Here is a 17,543-nt window from a genome sequence, read left to right as displayed (position 1 = left end):
TCTTTAAAGATTTGAAACAGAAAATACAAACTTTTGAGCCGTAAGTGGGTTTTTGAAGACCAAAAAGAAAAAAAATTGATGTTTTCAGGGGTGCAACACGAGGACTTCCAAGGAGGTCACCCATCCTAGTACTACTCTCGCCCAAGCACGCTTTACTGCGGAGTTCTAATGGGATCTGGTGGATTAGTGCTGGTATGATCGCACCCGGAATATTTGGTCCGCAATATTCATTTATAGCGAACGCGTGTGTCCTCCCTTTTCTCCCTCGGATCATCTAGGAACTTCTTATTCGCTGCTTGTTAGTGACCACGGTTTTAACCCCTCAAGGGAAACGGAACAAACGACTCTTTATAGAGTTAAAACAGAAAATACAAACTTTTGATCCGTAAGTGGATTTTTGAAGAACAAAAAAACAAAAAAATGATGTTTTCGGGGGTGCAACACGAGGACTTCCCAGGAGGTCACCCATCCTAGTACTACTCTCGCTAAAGCACGCTTAACTGCGGAGTTCTGATGGGAACCGGTGCTTTAGTGCTGGTATGATCGCACCCGGAATGTTTGGTCCGCAATATTCATTTATAGCGGACGCGTGTGTCCTCCCTTTTCTCCCTCGGATCAACTAGGAACTTCTTATTCCCTGCTTGTTAGTGACCACGGTGTTAACCCCTCAAGGGAAACGGAATAAATGACTATTTAAAGATTTAAAATTGAAAATACAAACTTTTGAGCCATAAGTGGATTTTCGAAGAACAAAAAAAATAAAAATATGATGTTTTCAGGTGTGCAACACGAGGACTTACCAGGAGGTCACCCATCCTAGTACTACTCTCGTCCAAGCAGGCTTAACTGCGGAGTTCTGATGGGATCCGGTGCATTAGTGCTGGTATGATCGCAACCGGAATGTTTGTTCCGCAACATTCATTTATAGCGAACGCGTGTGTCCAACCTTTTCTCCCTCGGGTCAACTAGGAACGTCTTATTCGCTGCTTGTTAGTGACCACGGTCTTAACCTCTCAAAGGAAACAGAATAAATGACTCTTTAAAGATTTTAAATAGAAATTACAAACTTTTGAGCCGTAAGTGGATTTTTGAAGAACAAAAAAAAAATGATGTTTTCAAGGGTGCAACACGAGGACTTCCCAGGAGATGACCCATCCTAGTACTACTCTCGCCCAAGCACGCTTAACTGAGGAGTTCTGATGGGATCCGGTGCAATAGGGCTGGTATGATCGCCCCGGATTGTTTGGTCCGCAATATTCATTTATAGCGAACGCGTGTGTCCTCCCTTTTCTCCCTCGGATCAACTAGGAACTTCTTATTCGCTGCTTGTTAGTGACCACGGTGTTAACCCCTCAAGAGAAACGGAATAAATGACTCTTTAAAGAGTAAAAACAGAAAATACAAACTTTTGAGCAGTTAGTGGATTTTTGATGAACAAAAAAAAAAAACAAAATGATGTTTTCAGGGGTGCAACACGAGGACTTCCCAGGAGGTCACCCATCCTAGTAATAATCTCGCCCAAGCACGCTTAACTACGGAGTTCTGATGGGATCCGGTGCATTAGTTCTAGTATGATCGCACCCTGAATGTTTGGTCCGCAATATTCATTTATAGCGAACACGTGTGTCCTCCCTTTTCTCCCTCGGATCAACTAGGAACTTCTTATTCGCTGCTTGTTAGTGACCACGGTGTTAACCCCTCAAGGGAAACGGAATAAATGACTCTTTAAAGATTTAAAACAGAAAATACAAACTTTTGATCCGTAAGTGGATTTTTGAAGAACAAAAAAACAAAAAAATGATGTTTTCAGGGGTGCAACACGAGGACTTCCCAGGAGGTCACCCATCCCAGTACTACTCACGCCAAAGCACGCTTAATTGCGGAGTTCTGATGGGATCCGCTGCATTGGTGCTGGTATGATCGCACCTGCAATGTTTGGTCCGCAATATTCATTTATAGCGGACGCGTGTGTCCTCCCTTTTCTCCGTCGGATCAACTAGGAACTTCTTATTCGCTGCTTGTTAGTGACCACGTTGTTAATCCCTCAAGGGAAACAGAATAAATGTCTCTTTTAAGAGTAAAAACAGAAAATACAAACTTTTGAGCCGTAAGTGGATTTTTGAAGAACAAAAAAAAAATATATGATGTTTTCAGGGGTGCAACACGAGGACTTCCCAGGAGGTCACCCATCCCAGTACTACGCTCTCCCAAGCACGCTTAACTGCGGAGTTCTGATGGGATCCGGTGCATTAGTGCTGGTATGATCGCACCCGGAATGTTTGGTCTGCAACATTCATTTATAGGGAACGCGTGTGTCCTCCCTTTTCTCCCTCGGATCAACTAGGAACGTCTTATTCGCTGCTTGTTAGTGACCACGGTCTTAATCTCTCATAGGAAACAGAATAAATGACTCTTTAAAGATTTGAAACAGAAAATACAAACTTTTGAGCCGTAAGTGGATTTTTGAAGAACAAAAAAAAAAAAATGATGTTTTCAGGGGTGCAACACGAGGACTTCCCAGGAGGTCACCCATCCCAGTACTACGCTCTCCCAAGCACGCTTAACTGCGGAGTTCTAATGGGATCCGGTGCATTAGTGCAGGTATGATCGCACCCGGAATGTTTGGTCCGCAATATTCATTTATAGCGGACGCGTGTGTCCTCCCTTTTCTCCGTCGGATCAACTAGGAACTTCTTATTCGCTGCATGTTAGTGACCACGTTGTTAATCCCTCAAGGGAAACAGAATAAATGTCTCTTTCAAGAGTAAAAACAGAAAATACAAACTTTTGAGTCGTAAGTGGGTTTTTGAAGAACAAAAAAAATAAATAAATGATGTTTTCAGGGGTGCAACACGAGGACTTCCCAGGAGGTCACCCATCCTAGTAATACTCTCGCCCAAGCACGCTTAACTACGGAGTTCTGATGGGATCCGGTGCATTAGTTCTAGAATGATCGCACCCTGAATGTTTGGTCCGCAATATTCATTTATAGCGAACACGTGTGTCCTCCCTTTTCTCCCTCGAATCAAACAGGAACTTCCTATTCGCTGCTTGTTAGTGACCACGGTGTTAACCCTCAAGGGAAACGGAGTAAATGACTCTTTAAAGATTTGAAACAGAAAATACAAACTTTTGAGCCGTAAGTGGGTTTTTGAAGACCAAAAAGAAAAAAAATTGATGTTTTCAGGGGTGCAACACGAGGACTTCCAAGGAGGTCACCCATCCTAGTACTACTCTCGCCCAAGCACGCTTTACTGCGGAGTTCTAATGGGATCTGGTGGATTAGTGCTGGTATGATCGCACCCGGAATATTTGGTCCGCAATATTCATTTATAGCGAACGCGTGTGTCCTCCCTTTTCTCCCTCGGATCATCTAGGAACTTCTTATTCGCTGCTTGTTAGTGACCACGGTTTTAACCCCTCAAGGGAAACGGAACAAACGACTCTTTATAGAGTTAAAACAGAAAATACAAACTTTTGATCCGTAAGTGGATTTTTGAAGAACAAAAAAACAAAAAAATGATGTTTTCGGGGGTGCAACACGAGGACTTCCCAGGAGGTCACCCATCCTAGTACTACTCTCGCTAAAGCACGCTTAACTGCGGAGTTCTGATGGGAACCGGTGCTTTAGTGCTGGTATGATCGCACCCGGAATGTTTGGTCCGCAATATTCATTTATAGCGGACGCGTGTGTCCTCCCTTTTCTCCCTCGGATCAACTAGGAACTTCTTATTCCCTGCTTGTTAGTGACCACGGTGTTAACCCCTCAAGGGAAACGGAATAAATGACTATTTAAAGATTTAAAATTGAAAATACAAACTTTTGAGCCATAAGTGGATTTTCGAAGAACAAAAAAAATAAAAATATGATGTTTTCAGGTGTGCAACACGAGGACTTACCAGGAGGTCACCCATCCTAGTACTACTCTCGTCCAAGCAGGCTTAACTGCGGAGTTCTGATGGGATCCGGTGCATTAGTGCTGGTATGATCGCAACCGGAATGTTTGTTCCGCAACATTCATTTATAGCGAACGCGTGTGTCCAACCTTTTCTCCCTCGGGTCAACTAGGAACGTCTTATTCGCTGCTTGTTAGTGACCACGGTCTTAACCTCTCAAAGGAAACAGAATAAATGACTCTTTAAAGATTTTAAATAGAAATTACAAACTTTTGAGCCGTAAGTGGATTTTTGAAGAACAAAAAAAAAATGATGTTTTCAAGGGTGCAACACGAGGACTTCCCAGGAGATGACCCATCCTAGTACTACTCTCGCCCAAGCACGCTTAACTGAGGAGTTCTGATGGGATCCGGTGCAATAGGGCTGGTATGATCGCCCCGGATTGTTTGGTCCGCAATATTCATTTATAGCGAACGCGTGTGTCCTCCCTTTTCTCCCTCGGATCAACTAGGAACTTCTTATTCGCTGCTTGTTAGTGACCACGGTGTTAACCCCTCAAGAGAAACGGAATAAATGACTCTTTAAAGAGTAAAAACAGAAAATACAAACTTTTGAGCAGTTAGTGGATTTTTGATGAACAAAAAAAAAAAAAAATGATGTTTTCAGGGGTGCAACACGAGGACTTCCCAGGAGGTCACCCATCCTAGTAATAATCTCGCCCAAGCACGCTTAACTACGGAGTTCTGATGGGATCCGGTGCATTAGTTCTAGTATGATCGCACCCTGAATGTTTGGTCCGCAATATTCATTTATAGCGAACACGTGTGTCCTCCCTTTTCTCCCTCGGATCAACTAGGAACTTCTTATTCGCTGCTTGTTAGTGACCACGGTGTTAACCCCTCAAGGGAAACGGAATAAATGACTCTTTAAAGATTTAAAACAGAAAATACAAACTTTTGATCCGTAAGTGGATTTTTGAAGAACAAAAAAACAAAAAAATGATGTTTTCAGGGGTGCAACACGAGGACTTCCCAGGAGGTCACCCATCCCAGTACTACTCACGCCAAAGCACGCTTAATTGCGGAGTTCTGATGGGATCCGCTGCATTGGTGCTGGTATGATCGCACCTGCAATGTTTGGTCCGCAATATTCATTTATAGCGGACGCGTGTGTCCTCCCTTTTCTCCGTCGGATCAACTAGGAACTTCTTATTCGCTGCTTGTTAGTGACCACGTTGTTAATCCCTCAAGGGAAACAGAATAAATGTCTCTTTTAAGAGTAAAAACAGAAAATACAAACTTTTGAGCCGTAAGTGGATTTTTGAAGAACAAAAAAAAAATATATGATGTTTTCAGGGGTGCAACACGAGGACTTCCCAGGAGGTCACCCATCCCAGTACTACGCTCTCCCAAGCACGCTTAACTGCGGAGTTCTGATGGGATCCGGTGCATTAGTGCTGGTATGATCGCACCCGGAATGTTTGGTCTGCAACATTCATTTATAGGGAACGCGTGTGTCCTCCCTTTTCTCCCTCGGATCAACTAGGAACGTCTTATTCGCTGCTTGTTAGTGACCACGGTCTTAATCTCTCATAGGAAACAGAATAAATGACTCTTTAAAGATTTGAAACAGAAAATACAAACTTTTGAGCCGTAAGTGGATTTTTGAAGAACAAAAAAAAAAAAATGATGTTTTCAGGGGTGCAACACGAGGACTTCCCAGGAGGTCACCCATCCCAGTACTACGCTCTCCCAAGCACGCTTAACTGCGGAGTTCTAATGGGATCCGGTGCATTAGTGCAGGTATGATCGCACCCGGAATGTTTGGTCCGCAATATTCATTTATAGCGGACGCGTGTGTCCTCCCTTTTCTCCGTCGGATCAACTAGGAACTTCTTATTCGCTGCATGTTAGTGACCACGTTGTTAATCCCTCAAGGGAAACAGAATAAATGTCTCTTTCAAGAGTAAAAACAGAAAATACAAACTTTTGAGTCGTAAGTGGGTTTTTGAAGAACAAAAAAAATAAATAAATGATGTTTTCAGGGGTGCAACACGAGGACTTCCCAGGAGGTCACCCATCCTAGTAATACTCTCGCCCAAGCACGCTTAACTACGGAGTTCTGATGGGATCCGGTGCATTAGTTCTAGAATGATCGCACCCTGAATGTTTGGTCCGCAATATTCATTTATAGCGAACACGTGTGTCCTCCCTTTTCTCCCTCGAATCAAACAGGAACTTCCTATTCGCTGCTTGTTAGTGACCACGGTGTTAACCCTCAAGGGAAACGGAGTAAATGACTCTTTAAAGATTTGAAACAGAAAATACAAACTTTTGAGCCGTAAGTGGGTTTTTGAAGACCAAAAAGAAAAAAAATTGATGTTTTCAGGGGTGCAACACGAGGACTTCCAAGGAGGTCACCCATCCTAGTACTACTCTCGCCCAAGCACGCTTTACTGCGGAGTTCTAATGGGATCTGGTGGATTAGTGCTGGTATGATCGCACCCGGAATATTTGGTCCGCAATATTCATTTATAGCGAACGCGTGTGTCCTCCCTTTTCTCCCTCGGATCATCTAGGAACTTCTTATTCGCTGCTTGTTAGTGACCACGGTTTTAACCCCTCAAGGGAAACGGAACAAACGACTCTTTATAGAGTTAAAACAGAAAATACAAACTTTTGATCCGTAAGTGGATTTTTGAAGAACAAAAAAACAAAAAAATGATGTTTTCGGGGGTGCAACACGAGGACTTCCCAGGAGGTCACCCATCCTAGTACTACTCTCGCTAAAGCACGCTTAACTGCGGAGTTCTGATGGGAACCGGTGCTTTAGTGCTGGTATGATCGCACCCGGAATGTTTGGTCCGCAATATTCATTTATAGCGGACGCGTGTGTCCTCCCTTTTCTCCCTCGGATCAACTAGGAACTTCTTATTCCCTGCTTGTTAGTGACCACGGTGTTAACCCCTCAAGGGAAACGGAATAAATGACTATTTAAAGATTTAAAATTGAAAATACAAACTTTTGAGCTATAAGTGGATTTTCGAAGAACAAAAAAAATAAAAATATGATGTTTTCAGGTGTGCAACACGAGGACTTACCAGGAGGTCACCCATCCTAGTACTACTCTCGTCCAAGCAGGCTTAACTGCGGAGTTCTGATGGGATCCGGTGCATTAGTGCTGGTATGATCGCAACCGGAATGTTTGTTCCGCAACATTCATTTATAGCGAACGCGTGTGTCCAACCTTTTCTCCCTCGGGTCAACTAGGAACGTCTTATTCGCTGCTTGTTAGTGACCACGGTCTTAACCTCTCAAAGGAAACAGAATAAATGACTCTTTAAAGATTTTAAATAGAAATTACAAACTTTTGAGCCGTAAGTGGATTTTTGAAGAACAAAAAAAAAATGTTGTTTTCAAGGGTGCAACACGAGGACTTCCCAGGAGATGACCCATCCTAGTACTACTCTCGCCCAAGCACGCTTAACTGAGGAGTTCTGATGGGATCCGGTGCAATAGGGCTGGTATGATCGCCCCGGATTGTTTGGTCCGCAATATTCATTTATAGCGAACGCGTGTGTCCTCCCTTTTCTCCCTCGGATCAACTAGGAACTTCTTATTCGCTGCTTGTTAGTGACCACGGTGTTAACCCCTCAAGAGAAACGGAATAAATGACTCTTTAAAGAGTAAAAACAGAAAATACAAACTTTTGAGCCGTTAGTGGATTTTTGATGAACAAAAAAAAAAAAAAAATGATGTTTTCAGGGGTGCAACACGAGGACTTCCCAGGAGGTCACCCATCCTAGTAATAATCTCGCCCAAGCACGCTTAACTACGGAGTTCTGATGGGATCCGGTGCATTAGTTCTAGTATGATCGCACCCTGAATGTTTGGTCCGCAATATTCATTTATAGCGAACACGTGTGTCCTCCCTTTTCTCCCTCGGATCAACTAGGAACTTCTTATTCGCTGCTTGTTAGTGACCACGGTGTTAACCCCTCAAGGGAAACGGAATAAATGACTCTTTAAAGATTTAAAACAGAAAATACAAACTTTTGATCCGTAAGTGGATTTTTGAAGAACAAAAAAACAAAAAAATGATGTATTCAGGGGTGCAACACGAGGACTTCCCAGGAGGTCACCCATCCCAGTACTACTCACGCCAAAGCACGCTTAATTGCGGAGTTCTGATGGGAACCGGTGCTTTAGTGCTGGTATGATCGCACCCGGAATGTTTGGTCCGCAATATTCATTTATAGCGGACGCGTGTGTCCTCCCTTTTCTCCGTTGGATCAACTAGGAACTTCTTATTCGCTGCTTGTTAGTGACCACGGTGTTAACCCCTCAAGGGAAACAGAATAAATGACTCATTAAAGATTTGAAGTAGAAAATACAAACTTTTGACCCGTAAGTGGATTTTTTGAAGAACAAAAAAAAAAAAATGATGTTTTCAGGGGTGCAACACGAGGAATTCCCAGGAGGTCACCCATCCCAGTACTACTCTCGCCCAAGCACGCTTAACTGCGGAGTTCTGATGGGATCCGATGCATTAGTGCTGGTATGATCGCACCCGGAATGTTTGTTCCGCAACATTCATTTATAGCGAACGCGTGTGTCCTCCTTTTTCTCCCTCGGGTCAACTAGGAACGTCTTATTCGCTGCTTGTTAGTGACCACGGTCTTAACCTCTCTAAGGAAACAGAATAAATGACTCTTTAAAGATTTTAAACAGAAAATACAAACTTTTGAGCCGTAAGTGGATTTTTGAAGAACAAAAAAAAAAATGATGTTTTCAAGGGTGCAACACGAGGACTTCGAAAGAGGTCACCCATCCTAGTACTACTCTCGCCCAAGCACGCTTAACTGCGGAGTTCTGATGGGATCCAGTGCATTAGTGCTGGTATGATCGCACCCGGAATGTTTGTTCTGCAACATTCATTTATAGCGAACGCGTGTGTCCTCCTTTTTCTCCCTCGGGTCAACTAGGAACGTCTTATTCGCTGCTTGTTAGTGACCACGGTCTTAACCTCTCTAAGGAAACAGAATAAATGACTCTTTAAAGATTTTAAACAGAAAATACAAACTTTTGAGCCGTAAGTGGATTTTTGAAGAACAAAAAAAAAATGATGTTTTCAAGGGTGCAACACGAGGACTTCCCAAGAGGTCACCCATCCTAGTACTACTCTCGCCCAAGCACGCTTTACTGCGGAGTTCTGATGGGATCTGGTGGATTAGTGCTGGTATGATCGCACCCGGAATGTTTGGTCCGCAATATTCATTTATAGCGAACGCGTGTGTCCTCCCTTTTCTACCTGGGATCATCTTGGAACTTCTTATTCGCTGCTTGTTAGTGACCACGGTATTAACCCCTCAAGGGAAACGGAACAAACGACTCTTTAAAGATTTAAAACAGAAAATACATACTTTTGATCCGTAAGTGGATTTTTGAAGAACAAAAAAAAAAAAAAAATGATGTTTTCAGGGGTGCAACACGAGGACTTGCCAGGAGGTCACCCATCCCTGTACTACTCTCGCCCAAGAACGCTTCACTGCGGAGTTCTGATGGGATCCGGTGCATTAGTGCTGGTATGATCGCACCCGGAATGTTTGGTCCGCAATATTCATTTATAGCGAACGCGTGTGTCCTCCCTTTTCTCCGTCGGATCAACTAGGAACTTCTTATTCGCTGCTTGTTAGTGACCACGGTGTTAACCCCTCAAGGGAAACGGAATAAATGACTCTTTAAAGATTTGAAGCAGAAAATACAAACTTTTTACCCGTAAGTGGATTTTTGAAGAAAAAAAAAAAATGTTGTTTTCAAGGGTGCAACATGAGGACTTCCCAGGAGGTCACCCATCCTAGTAATAATCTCGCCCAAGCACGCTTAACTGCGGAGTTCTGATGGGATCCGATGCATTAGTGCTGGTAAGATCGCACCCGGAATGTTTGTTCCGCAACATTCATTTATAGCGAACAGTTGTGTCCTCCCTTTTCTCCCTCGGGTCAACTAGGAACGTCTTATTCGCTGCTTGTTAGTGACCACGGTCTTAACCTCTCAAAGGAAACAGAATAAATGACTCTTTAAAGATTTTAAACAGAAAATACAAACTTTTGAGCCGTAAGTGGATTTTTGAAGAACAAAAAAAAAAATGATGTTTTCAGGGGTGCAACACGAGGACTTCCGAGGAGGTCACCCATCCCAGTACTACGCTCTCCCAAGCACGCTTAACTTCGGAGTTCTGATGGGATCCGGTGCATTAGTGCCGGTATGATCGCACCCGGAATGTTTGGTCCGCAATATTCATTTATAGCGGACGCGTGTGTCCTCCCTTTTCTCCGTCGGATCAACTAGGAACTTCTTATTCGCTGCTTGTTATTGACCACGGTGTTAACCCCTCAAGGGAAACGGAATAAATGACTCTTTAAAGAGTTGAAACAGAAAATACAAACTTTTGAGCCGTAAGTGGATTTTTGAAGAACAAAAAAAAAAAAAAAATGATGTTTTCAGGGTTGCAACACGACGACTTCCCAGGAGGTCACCCATCCTAGTAATAATCTCGCCCAAGCACGCTTAACTACGGAGTTCTGATGGGATCCGGTGCATTAGTTCTAGTATGATCGCACCCTGAATGTTTGGTCCGCAATATTCATTTATAGCGAACACGTGTGTTCTCCCTTTTCTCCCTCGGATCTACTAGGAACTTCTTATTCGCTGCTTGTTAGTGACCACGGCGTTAACCCCTCAAGGGAAACGGAATAAATGACTCTTTAAAGATTTGAAACAGAAAATACAAACTTTTGAGCCGTAAGTGGATTTTTGAAGAACAAAAAAAAAATGATGTTTTCAGGGGTGCAACACGAGGACTTCCGAGGAGGTCACCCATCCAAGTACTACGCTATCCCAAGCACGCTTAACTTCGGAGTTCTGATGGGATCCGGTGCATTAGTGCCGGTATGATCGCACCCGGAATGTTTGGTCCGCAATATTCATTTATAGCGGACGCGTGTGTCCTCCCTTTTCTCCGTCGGATCATCTAGGAACTTCTTATTCGCTGCTTGTTAGTGACCACGGTCTTAACCCCTCAAGGGAAACGGAATAAATGACTCTTTAAAGAGTTGAAACAGAAAATACAAACTTTTGAGCCGTAAGTGGATTTTTGAAGAACAAAAGAAAAAAAAAATGATGTTTTCAGGGGTGCAACACGAGGACTTCCCAGGAGGTCACCCATCCTAGAAATAATCTCGCCCAAGCACGCTTAACTACGGAGTTCTGATGGGATCCGGTGCATTAGTTCTAGTATGATCGCACCCTGAATGTTTGGTCCGCAATATTCATTTATAGCGAACACGTGTGTTCTCCCTTTTCTCGCTCGGATCTATTAGGAACTTCTTATTCGCTGCTTGTTAGTGACCACGGTTTTAACCCCTCAAGGGAAACGGAACAAACGACTCTTTCAAGATTTAAAACAGAAAATACAAACTTTTGATCCGTAAGTGGATTTTAGAAGAACAAAAAAAAAAAAAAAATGACGTTTTCAGGGGTGCAACACGAGGACTTCCCAGGAGGTCACCCATCCCAGTACTACTCTCGCCAAAGCGCGCTTAACTGCGGAGTTCTGATGGGAACCGGTGCTTTAGTGCTGGTAAGATCGCACCCGGAATGTTTGGTCCGCAATATTCATTTATAGCGGACGCGTGTGTCCTCCCTTTTCTCCCTCGGATCAACTAGGAACTTCTTATTCGCTGCTTGTTAGTGACCACGGTGTTAACCCCTCAAGGGAAACGGAATAAATGACTCTTTAAAGATTTGAAGCAGAAAATACAAACTTTTGAACCGTAAGTGGATTTTTGAAGAACAAAAAAAAAATGATGTTTTCAAGGGTGCAACACGAGGACTTCCCAAGAGGTCACCCATCCCAGTACTACTCTCGCCCAAGCACGCTTAACTGTGGAGTTCTGATGGGATCCGATGCATTAGTGCTGGTAAGATCGCACCCGGAATGTTTGTTCCGCAACATTCATTTATAGCGAACGCGTGTGTCCTCCCTTTTCTCCCTCGGGTCAACTAGGAACGTCTTATTCGCTGCTTGTTAGTGACCACGGTCTTAACCACTCAAAGGAAACAGAATAAATGACTCTTTAAAGATTTTAAACAGAAAATACAAACTTTTGAGCCGAAAGTGGATTTTTGAAGAACAAAAAAAAAAATGATGTTTTCAAGGGTGCAACACGAGGACTTCCCAAGAGGTCACCCATCCTAGAACTACTCTCGCCCAAGCACGCTTAACTGCGGAGTTCTGATGGGATCCGATGAATTAGTGCTGGTATGATCGCACCCGGAATGTTTGGTCCGCAATATTCATTTATAGCGAACGTGTGTGTCCTCCCTTTTCTCCCTCGGATCAACTAGGAACTTCTTATTCGCTGCTTGTTAGTGACCACGGTATTAACCCCTCAAGGGAAACGGAACAAACGACTCTTTAAAGATTTAAAACAGAAAATACATACTTTTGATCCGTAAGTGGATTTTTTGAAGAACAAAAAAAAAAAAAAATGATGTTTTCAGGGGTGCAACACGAGGACTTCCCAGGAGGTCACCCATCCCTGTACTACTCTCGCCCAAGAACGCTTCACTGCGGAGTTCTGATGGGATCCGGTGCATTAGTGCTGGTATGATCGCACCCGGAATGTTTGGTCCGCAATATTCATTTATAGCGAACGCGTGTGTCCTCCCTTTTCTCCGTCGGATCAACTAGGAACTTCTTATTCGCTGCTTGTTAGTGACCACGGTCTTAACCACTCAAAGGAAACAGAATAAATGACTCTTTAAAGATTTTAAACAGAAAATACAAACTTTTGAGCCGAAAGTGGATTTTTGAAGAACAAAAAAAAAAATGATGTTTTCAAGGGTGCAACACGAGGACTTCCCAAGAGGTCACCCATCCTAGAACTACTCTCGCCCAAGCACGCTTAGCTGCGGAGTTCTGATGGGATCCGGTGCATTAGTTCTAGTATGATCGCACCCTGAATGTTTGGTCCGCAATATTCATTTATAGCGAACACGTGTGTTCTCCCTTTTCTCCCTCGGATCTATTAGGAACTTCTTATTCGCTGCTTGTTAGTGACCACGGTTTTAACCCCTCAAGGGAAACGGAACAAACGACTCTTTCAAGATTTAAAACAGAAAATACAAACTTTTGATCCGTAAGTGGATTTTAGAAGAACAAAAAAAAAAAAAAATGACGTTTTCAGGGGTGCAACACGAGGACTTCCCAGGAGGTCACCCATCCCAGTACTACTCTCGCCAAAGCGCGCTTAACTGCGGAGTTCTGATGGGAACCGGTGCTTTAGTGCTGGTAAGATCGCACCCGGAATGTTTGGTCCGCAATATTCATTTATAGCGGACGCGTGTGTCCTCCCTTTTCTCCCTCGGATCAACTAGGAACTTCTTATTCGCTGCTTGTTAGTGACCACGGTGTTAACCCCTCAAGGGAAACGGAATAAATGACTCTTTAAAGATTTGAAGCAGAAAATACAAACTTTTGAACCGTAAGTGGATTTTTGAAGAACAAAAAAAAAATGATGTTTTCAAGGGTGCAACACGAGGACTTCCCAAGAGGTCACCCATCCCAGTACTACTCTCGCCCAAGCACGCTTAACTGCGGAGTTCTGATGGGATCCGATGCATTAGTGCTGGTAAGATCGCACCCGGAATGTTTGTTCCGCAACATTCATTTATAGCGAACGCGTGTGTCCTCTCTTTTCTCCCTCGGGTCAACTAGGAACGTCTTATTCGCTGCTTGTTAGTGACCACGGTCTTAACCACTCAAAGGAAACAGAATAAATGACTCTTTAAAGATTTTAAACAGAAAATACAAACTTTTGAGCCGAAAGTGGATTTTTGAAGAACAAAAAAAAAAATGATGTTTTCAAGGGTGCAACACGAGGACTTCCCAAGAGGTCACCCATCCTAGAACTACTCTCGCCCAAGCACGCTTAACTGCGGAGTTCTGATGGGATCCGATGCATTAGTGCTGGTATGATCGCACCCGGAATGTTTGGTCCGCAATATTCATTTATAGCGAACGTGTGTGTCCTCCCTTTTCTCCCTCGGATCAACTAGGAACTTCTTATTCGCTGCTTGTTAGTGACCACGGTATTAACCCCTCAAGGGAAACGGAACAAACGACTCTTTAAAGATTTAAAACAGAAAATACATACTTTTGATCCGTAAGTGGATTTTTGAAGAACAAAAAAAAAAAAAATGATGTTTTCAGGGGTGCAACACGAGGACTTCCCAGGAGGTCACCCATCCCTGTACTACTCTCGCCCAAGAACGCTTCACTGCGGAGTTCTGATGGGATCCGGTGCATTAGTGCTGGTATGATCGCACCCGGAATGTTTGGTCCGCAATATTCATTTATAGCGAACGCGTGTGTCCTCCCTTTTCTCCGTCGGATCAACTAGGAACTTCTTATTCGCTGCTTGTTAGAGACCACGGTCTTAACCACTCAAAGGAAACAGAATAAATGACTCTTTAAAGATTTTAAACAGAAAATACAAACTTTTGAGCCGAAAGTGGATTTTTGAAGAACAAAAAAAAAAATGATGTTTTCAAGGGTGCAACACGAGGACTTCCCAAGAGGTCACCCATCCTAGAACTACTCTCGCCCAAGCACGCTTAACTGCGGAGTTCTGATGGGATCCGGTGCATTAGTTCTAGTATGATCGCACCCTGAATGTTTGGTCCGCAATATTCATTTATAGCGAACACGTGTGTTCTCCCTTTTCTCCCTCGGATCTATTAGGAACTTCTTATTCGCTGCTTGTTAGTGACCACGGTATTAACCCCTCAAGGGAAACGGAACAAACGACTCTTTAAAGATTTAAAACAGAAAATACATACTTTTGATCCGTAAGTGGATTTTTGAAGAACAAAAAAAAAAAAAAATGATGTTTTCAGGGGTGCAACACGAGGACTTCCCAGGAGGTCACCCATCCCTGTACTACTCTCGCCCAAGAACGCTTCACTGCGGAGTTCTGATGGGATCCGATGCATTAGTGCTGGTAAGATCGCACCCGGAATGTTTGTTCCGCAACATTCATTTATAGCGAACGCGTGTGTCCTCCCTTTTCTCCCTCGGGTCAACTAGGAACGTCTTATTCGCTGCTTGTTAGTGACCACGGTCTTAACCACTCAAAGGAAACAGAATAAATGACTCTTTAAAGATTTTAAACAGAAAATACATACTTTTGAGCCGAAAGTGGATTTTTGAAGAACAAAAAAAAAAATGATGTTTTCAAGGTTGCAACACGAGGACTTCCCAAGAGGTCACCCATCCTAGAACTACTCTCGCCCAAGCACGCTTAACTGCGGAGTTCTGATGGGATCCGGTGCATTAGTTCTAGTATGATCGCACCCTGAATGTTTGGTCCGCAATATTCATTTATAGCGAACACGTGTGTTCTCCCTTTTCTCCCTCGGATCTATTAGGAACTTCTTATTCGCTGCTTGTTAGTGACCACGGTATTAACCCCTCAAGGGAAACGGAACAAACGACTCTTTAAAGATTTAAAACAGAAAATACATACTTTTGATCCGTAAGTGGATTTTTGAAGAACAAAAAAAAAAAAAAAATGATGTTTTCAGGGGTGCAACACGAGGACTTCCCAGGAGGTCACCCATCCCTGTACTACTGTCGCCCAAGAACGCTTCACTGCGGAGTTCTGATGGGATCCGGTGCATTAGTGCTGGTATGATCGCACCCGGAATGTTTGGTCCGCAATATTCATTTATAGCGAACGCGTGTGTCCTCCCTTTTCTCCGTCGGATCAACTAGGAACTTCTTATTCGCTGCTTGTTAGTGACCACGGTGTTAACCCCTCAAGGGAAATGGAATAAATGACTCTTTAAAGATTTGAAGCAGAAAATACAAACTTTTTACCCGTAAGTGGATTTTTGAAGAAAAAAAAAAAATGTTGTTTTCAAGGGTGCAACACGAGGACTTCCCAGGAGGTCACCCATCCTAGTAATAATCTCGCCCAAGCACGCTTAACTGCGGAGTTCTGATGGGATCCGATGCATTAGTGCTGGTAAGATCGCACCCGGAATGTTTGTTCCGCAACATTCATTTATAGCGAACAGTTGTGTCCTCCCTTTTCTCCCTCGGGTCAACTAGGAACGTCTTATTCGCTGCTTGTTAGTGACCACGGTCTTAACCTCTCAAAGGAAACAGAATAAATGACTCTTTAAAGATTTTAAACAGAAAATACAAACTTTTGAGCCGTAAGTGGATTTTTGAAGAACAAAAAAAAAAATGATGTTTTCAGGGGTGCAACACGAGGACTTCCGAGGAGGTCACCCATCCCAGTACTACGCTCTCCCAAGCACGCTTAACTTCGGAGTTCTGATGGGATCCGGTGCATTAGTGCCGGTATGATCGCACCCGGAATGTTTGGTCCGCAATATTCATTTATAGCGGACGCGTGTGTCCTCCCCTTTCTCCGTCGGATCAACTAGGAACTTCTTATTCGCTGCTTGTTATTGACCACGGTGTTAACCCCTCAAGGGAAACGGAATAAATGACTCTTTAAAGAGTTGAAACAGAAAATACAAACTTTTGAGCCGTAAGTGGATTTTTGAAGAACAAAAAAAAAAAAAAAATGATGTTTTCAGGGTTGCAACACGACGACTTCCCAGGAGGTCACCCATCCTAGTAATAATCTCGCCCAAGCACGCTTAACTACGGAGTTCTGATGGGATCCGGTGCATTAGTTCTAGTATGATCGCACCCTGAATGTTTGGTCCGCAATATTCATTTATAGCGAAAACGTGTGTTCTCCCTTTTCTCCCTCGGATCTACTAGGAACTTCTTATTCGCTGCTTATTAGTGACCACGGCGTTAACCCCTCAAGGGAAACGGAATAAATGACTCTTTAAAGATTTGAAACAGAAAATACAAACTTTTGAGCCGTAAGTGGATTTTTGAAGAACAAAAAAAAAAATGATGTTTTCAGGGGTGCAACACGAGGACTTCCGAGGAGGTCACCCATCCCAGTACTACGCTATCCCAAGCACGCTTAACTTCGGAGTTCTGATGGGATCCGGTGCATTAGTGCCGGTATGATCGCACCCGGAATGTTTGGTCCGCAATATTCATTTATAGCGGACGCGTGTGTCCTCCCTTTTCTCCGTCGGATCATCTAGGAACTTCTTATTCGCTGCTTGTTAGTGACCACGGTCTTAACCCCTCAAGGGAAACGGAATAAATGACTCTTTAAAGAGGTGAAACAGAAAATACAAACTTTTGAGCCGTAAGTGGATTTTTGAAGAACAAAAGAAAAAAAAAATGATGTTTTCAGGGGTGCAACACGAGGACTTCCTAGGAGGTCACCCATCCTAGAAATAATCTCGCCCAAGCACGCTTAACTACGGAGTTCTGATTGGATCCGGTGCATTAGTTCTAGTATGATCGCACCCTGAATGTTTGGTCCGCAATATTCATTTATAGCGAACACGTGTGTTCTCCCTTTTCTCCCTCGGATCTATTAGGAACTTCTTATTCGCTGCTTGTTAGTGACCACGGTTTTAACCCCTCAAGGGAAACGGAACAAACGACTCTTTCAAGATTTAAAACAGAAAATACAAA

General features: G+C 43.4%; 51 non-coding genes across 51 annotated transcripts; all 51 read right to left on the bottom strand.

The window, feature by feature from the left end:
• Positions 1–87: 87 nt before the first annotated feature.
• On the bottom strand, positions 88–206 carry LOC133788137 (5S ribosomal RNA). The gene has a single exon (XR_009873113.1). It is a non-coding gene; the product is annotated as a 5S ribosomal RNA (ribosomal RNA).
• A 226-nt stretch (positions 207–432) lies between these two features.
• On the bottom strand, positions 433–551 carry LOC133786467 (5S ribosomal RNA). The gene has a single exon (XR_009871626.1). It is a non-coding gene; the product is annotated as a 5S ribosomal RNA (ribosomal RNA).
• A 227-nt stretch (positions 552–778) lies between these two features.
• LOC133786764 (5S ribosomal RNA) lies at positions 779–897 on the bottom strand. Its single transcript, XR_009871909.1, has one exon. It is a non-coding gene; the product is annotated as a 5S ribosomal RNA (ribosomal RNA).
• A 221-nt stretch (positions 898–1,118) lies between these two features.
• On the bottom strand, positions 1,119–1,237 carry LOC133786997 (5S ribosomal RNA). The gene has a single exon (XR_009872133.1). It is a non-coding gene; the product is annotated as a 5S ribosomal RNA (ribosomal RNA).
• A 227-nt stretch (positions 1,238–1,464) lies between these two features.
• LOC133786321 (5S ribosomal RNA) lies at positions 1,465–1,583 on the bottom strand. The gene has a single exon (XR_009871486.1). It is a non-coding gene; the product is annotated as a 5S ribosomal RNA (ribosomal RNA).
• Positions 1,584–1,809: 226 nt separating this feature from the next.
• Positions 1,810–1,928, bottom strand: LOC133786830 (5S ribosomal RNA). Its single transcript, XR_009871971.1, has one exon. It is a non-coding gene; the product is annotated as a 5S ribosomal RNA (ribosomal RNA).
• A 225-nt stretch (positions 1,929–2,153) lies between these two features.
• On the bottom strand, positions 2,154–2,272 carry LOC133787953 (5S ribosomal RNA). Its single transcript, XR_009872939.1, has one exon. It is a non-coding gene; the product is annotated as a 5S ribosomal RNA (ribosomal RNA).
• Positions 2,273–2,496: 224 nt separating this feature from the next.
• LOC133788113 (5S ribosomal RNA) lies at positions 2,497–2,615 on the bottom strand. The gene has a single exon (XR_009873090.1). It is a non-coding gene; the product is annotated as a 5S ribosomal RNA (ribosomal RNA).
• Positions 2,616–2,842: 227 nt separating this feature from the next.
• LOC133786449 (5S ribosomal RNA) lies at positions 2,843–2,961 on the bottom strand. Its single transcript, XR_009871609.1, has one exon. It is a non-coding gene; the product is annotated as a 5S ribosomal RNA (ribosomal RNA).
• Positions 2,962–3,186: 225 nt separating this feature from the next.
• LOC133788136 (5S ribosomal RNA) lies at positions 3,187–3,305 on the bottom strand. Its single transcript, XR_009873112.1, has one exon. It is a non-coding gene; the product is annotated as a 5S ribosomal RNA (ribosomal RNA).
• A 226-nt stretch (positions 3,306–3,531) lies between these two features.
• LOC133786466 (5S ribosomal RNA) lies at positions 3,532–3,650 on the bottom strand. Its single transcript, XR_009871625.1, has one exon. It is a non-coding gene; the product is annotated as a 5S ribosomal RNA (ribosomal RNA).
• Positions 3,651–3,877: 227 nt separating this feature from the next.
• LOC133786763 (5S ribosomal RNA) lies at positions 3,878–3,996 on the bottom strand. The gene has a single exon (XR_009871908.1). It is a non-coding gene; the product is annotated as a 5S ribosomal RNA (ribosomal RNA).
• Positions 3,997–4,217: 221 nt separating this feature from the next.
• Positions 4,218–4,336, bottom strand: LOC133786996 (5S ribosomal RNA). Its single transcript, XR_009872132.1, has one exon. It is a non-coding gene; the product is annotated as a 5S ribosomal RNA (ribosomal RNA).
• A 225-nt stretch (positions 4,337–4,561) lies between these two features.
• Positions 4,562–4,680, bottom strand: LOC133786320 (5S ribosomal RNA). Its single transcript, XR_009871485.1, has one exon. It is a non-coding gene; the product is annotated as a 5S ribosomal RNA (ribosomal RNA).
• Positions 4,681–4,906: 226 nt separating this feature from the next.
• LOC133786829 (5S ribosomal RNA) lies at positions 4,907–5,025 on the bottom strand. The gene has a single exon (XR_009871970.1). It is a non-coding gene; the product is annotated as a 5S ribosomal RNA (ribosomal RNA).
• A 225-nt stretch (positions 5,026–5,250) lies between these two features.
• LOC133787952 (5S ribosomal RNA) lies at positions 5,251–5,369 on the bottom strand. Its single transcript, XR_009872938.1, has one exon. It is a non-coding gene; the product is annotated as a 5S ribosomal RNA (ribosomal RNA).
• Positions 5,370–5,593: 224 nt separating this feature from the next.
• Positions 5,594–5,712, bottom strand: LOC133788112 (5S ribosomal RNA). The gene has a single exon (XR_009873089.1). It is a non-coding gene; the product is annotated as a 5S ribosomal RNA (ribosomal RNA).
• Positions 5,713–5,939: 227 nt separating this feature from the next.
• LOC133786448 (5S ribosomal RNA) lies at positions 5,940–6,058 on the bottom strand. Its single transcript, XR_009871608.1, has one exon. It is a non-coding gene; the product is annotated as a 5S ribosomal RNA (ribosomal RNA).
• A 225-nt stretch (positions 6,059–6,283) lies between these two features.
• LOC133788135 (5S ribosomal RNA) lies at positions 6,284–6,402 on the bottom strand. The gene has a single exon (XR_009873111.1). It is a non-coding gene; the product is annotated as a 5S ribosomal RNA (ribosomal RNA).
• A 226-nt stretch (positions 6,403–6,628) lies between these two features.
• LOC133786465 (5S ribosomal RNA) lies at positions 6,629–6,747 on the bottom strand. The gene has a single exon (XR_009871624.1). It is a non-coding gene; the product is annotated as a 5S ribosomal RNA (ribosomal RNA).
• Positions 6,748–6,974: 227 nt separating this feature from the next.
• LOC133786762 (5S ribosomal RNA) lies at positions 6,975–7,093 on the bottom strand. The gene has a single exon (XR_009871907.1). It is a non-coding gene; the product is annotated as a 5S ribosomal RNA (ribosomal RNA).
• Positions 7,094–7,314: 221 nt separating this feature from the next.
• LOC133786995 (5S ribosomal RNA) lies at positions 7,315–7,433 on the bottom strand. The gene has a single exon (XR_009872131.1). It is a non-coding gene; the product is annotated as a 5S ribosomal RNA (ribosomal RNA).
• Positions 7,434–7,659: 226 nt separating this feature from the next.
• LOC133786319 (5S ribosomal RNA) lies at positions 7,660–7,778 on the bottom strand. The gene has a single exon (XR_009871484.1). It is a non-coding gene; the product is annotated as a 5S ribosomal RNA (ribosomal RNA).
• A 226-nt stretch (positions 7,779–8,004) lies between these two features.
• On the bottom strand, positions 8,005–8,123 carry LOC133786515 (5S ribosomal RNA). Its single transcript, XR_009871671.1, has one exon. It is a non-coding gene; the product is annotated as a 5S ribosomal RNA (ribosomal RNA).
• Positions 8,124–8,348: 225 nt separating this feature from the next.
• Positions 8,349–8,467, bottom strand: LOC133786403 (5S ribosomal RNA). Its single transcript, XR_009871566.1, has one exon. It is a non-coding gene; the product is annotated as a 5S ribosomal RNA (ribosomal RNA).
• A 222-nt stretch (positions 8,468–8,689) lies between these two features.
• On the bottom strand, positions 8,690–8,808 carry LOC133787914 (5S ribosomal RNA). The gene has a single exon (XR_009872902.1). It is a non-coding gene; the product is annotated as a 5S ribosomal RNA (ribosomal RNA).
• A 221-nt stretch (positions 8,809–9,029) lies between these two features.
• LOC133787920 (5S ribosomal RNA) lies at positions 9,030–9,148 on the bottom strand. Its single transcript, XR_009872908.1, has one exon. It is a non-coding gene; the product is annotated as a 5S ribosomal RNA (ribosomal RNA).
• A 227-nt stretch (positions 9,149–9,375) lies between these two features.
• Positions 9,376–9,494, bottom strand: LOC133786677 (5S ribosomal RNA). The gene has a single exon (XR_009871823.1). It is a non-coding gene; the product is annotated as a 5S ribosomal RNA (ribosomal RNA).
• A 220-nt stretch (positions 9,495–9,714) lies between these two features.
• Positions 9,715–9,833, bottom strand: LOC133786709 (5S ribosomal RNA). The gene has a single exon (XR_009871853.1). It is a non-coding gene; the product is annotated as a 5S ribosomal RNA (ribosomal RNA).
• A 222-nt stretch (positions 9,834–10,055) lies between these two features.
• Positions 10,056–10,174, bottom strand: LOC133788096 (5S ribosomal RNA). The gene has a single exon (XR_009873074.1). It is a non-coding gene; the product is annotated as a 5S ribosomal RNA (ribosomal RNA).
• Positions 10,175–10,401: 227 nt separating this feature from the next.
• LOC133786822 (5S ribosomal RNA) lies at positions 10,402–10,520 on the bottom strand. The gene has a single exon (XR_009871964.1). It is a non-coding gene; the product is annotated as a 5S ribosomal RNA (ribosomal RNA).
• A 221-nt stretch (positions 10,521–10,741) lies between these two features.
• LOC133786604 (5S ribosomal RNA) lies at positions 10,742–10,860 on the bottom strand. The gene has a single exon (XR_009871754.1). It is a non-coding gene; the product is annotated as a 5S ribosomal RNA (ribosomal RNA).
• A 226-nt stretch (positions 10,861–11,086) lies between these two features.
• On the bottom strand, positions 11,087–11,205 carry LOC133786671 (5S ribosomal RNA). Its single transcript, XR_009871817.1, has one exon. It is a non-coding gene; the product is annotated as a 5S ribosomal RNA (ribosomal RNA).
• A 227-nt stretch (positions 11,206–11,432) lies between these two features.
• On the bottom strand, positions 11,433–11,551 carry LOC133786642 (5S ribosomal RNA). The gene has a single exon (XR_009871790.1). It is a non-coding gene; the product is annotated as a 5S ribosomal RNA (ribosomal RNA).
• A 221-nt stretch (positions 11,552–11,772) lies between these two features.
• LOC133788071 (5S ribosomal RNA) lies at positions 11,773–11,891 on the bottom strand. The gene has a single exon (XR_009873050.1). It is a non-coding gene; the product is annotated as a 5S ribosomal RNA (ribosomal RNA).
• A 222-nt stretch (positions 11,892–12,113) lies between these two features.
• On the bottom strand, positions 12,114–12,232 carry LOC133788130 (5S ribosomal RNA). Its single transcript, XR_009873106.1, has one exon. It is a non-coding gene; the product is annotated as a 5S ribosomal RNA (ribosomal RNA).
• A 227-nt stretch (positions 12,233–12,459) lies between these two features.
• LOC133788051 (5S ribosomal RNA) lies at positions 12,460–12,578 on the bottom strand. Its single transcript, XR_009873031.1, has one exon. It is a non-coding gene; the product is annotated as a 5S ribosomal RNA (ribosomal RNA).
• A 222-nt stretch (positions 12,579–12,800) lies between these two features.
• Positions 12,801–12,919, bottom strand: LOC133786408 (5S ribosomal RNA). The gene has a single exon (XR_009871571.1). It is a non-coding gene; the product is annotated as a 5S ribosomal RNA (ribosomal RNA).
• Positions 12,920–13,145: 226 nt separating this feature from the next.
• Positions 13,146–13,264, bottom strand: LOC133786641 (5S ribosomal RNA). Its single transcript, XR_009871789.1, has one exon. It is a non-coding gene; the product is annotated as a 5S ribosomal RNA (ribosomal RNA).
• Positions 13,265–13,485: 221 nt separating this feature from the next.
• On the bottom strand, positions 13,486–13,604 carry LOC133787880 (5S ribosomal RNA). Its single transcript, XR_009872868.1, has one exon. It is a non-coding gene; the product is annotated as a 5S ribosomal RNA (ribosomal RNA).
• A 222-nt stretch (positions 13,605–13,826) lies between these two features.
• LOC133787929 (5S ribosomal RNA) lies at positions 13,827–13,945 on the bottom strand. Its single transcript, XR_009872916.1, has one exon. It is a non-coding gene; the product is annotated as a 5S ribosomal RNA (ribosomal RNA).
• A 225-nt stretch (positions 13,946–14,170) lies between these two features.
• Positions 14,171–14,289, bottom strand: LOC133788049 (5S ribosomal RNA). Its single transcript, XR_009873030.1, has one exon. It is a non-coding gene; the product is annotated as a 5S ribosomal RNA (ribosomal RNA).
• Positions 14,290–14,511: 222 nt separating this feature from the next.
• On the bottom strand, positions 14,512–14,630 carry LOC133786338 (5S ribosomal RNA). Its single transcript, XR_009871502.1, has one exon. It is a non-coding gene; the product is annotated as a 5S ribosomal RNA (ribosomal RNA).
• Positions 14,631–14,856: 226 nt separating this feature from the next.
• Positions 14,857–14,975, bottom strand: LOC133786683 (5S ribosomal RNA). Its single transcript, XR_009871828.1, has one exon. It is a non-coding gene; the product is annotated as a 5S ribosomal RNA (ribosomal RNA).
• A 222-nt stretch (positions 14,976–15,197) lies between these two features.
• On the bottom strand, positions 15,198–15,316 carry LOC133786566 (5S ribosomal RNA). Its single transcript, XR_009871720.1, has one exon. It is a non-coding gene; the product is annotated as a 5S ribosomal RNA (ribosomal RNA).
• Positions 15,317–15,543: 227 nt separating this feature from the next.
• On the bottom strand, positions 15,544–15,662 carry LOC133786693 (5S ribosomal RNA). The gene has a single exon (XR_009871838.1). It is a non-coding gene; the product is annotated as a 5S ribosomal RNA (ribosomal RNA).
• A 220-nt stretch (positions 15,663–15,882) lies between these two features.
• On the bottom strand, positions 15,883–16,001 carry LOC133786326 (5S ribosomal RNA). Its single transcript, XR_009871491.1, has one exon. It is a non-coding gene; the product is annotated as a 5S ribosomal RNA (ribosomal RNA).
• A 222-nt stretch (positions 16,002–16,223) lies between these two features.
• Positions 16,224–16,342, bottom strand: LOC133788095 (5S ribosomal RNA). Its single transcript, XR_009873073.1, has one exon. It is a non-coding gene; the product is annotated as a 5S ribosomal RNA (ribosomal RNA).
• Positions 16,343–16,569: 227 nt separating this feature from the next.
• On the bottom strand, positions 16,570–16,688 carry LOC133786821 (5S ribosomal RNA). The gene has a single exon (XR_009871963.1). It is a non-coding gene; the product is annotated as a 5S ribosomal RNA (ribosomal RNA).
• A 222-nt stretch (positions 16,689–16,910) lies between these two features.
• LOC133786582 (5S ribosomal RNA) lies at positions 16,911–17,029 on the bottom strand. Its single transcript, XR_009871735.1, has one exon. It is a non-coding gene; the product is annotated as a 5S ribosomal RNA (ribosomal RNA).
• A 226-nt stretch (positions 17,030–17,255) lies between these two features.
• On the bottom strand, positions 17,256–17,374 carry LOC133786998 (5S ribosomal RNA). The gene has a single exon (XR_009872134.1). It is a non-coding gene; the product is annotated as a 5S ribosomal RNA (ribosomal RNA).
• Between the last annotated feature and the right edge of the window lie 169 nt (positions 17,375–17,543).

Source organism: Humulus lupulus, chromosome 6 (assembly GCF_963169125.1).
Source record: "Humulus lupulus chromosome 6, drHumLupu1.1, whole genome shotgun sequence".
In the NCBI taxonomy this organism is placed as follows: Eukaryota; Viridiplantae; Streptophyta; class Magnoliopsida; order Rosales; family Cannabaceae; genus Humulus; species Humulus lupulus.
Note: the sequence above shows the minus strand (reverse complement) of the source record. Positions and strands in the feature narration are given on the sequence as shown.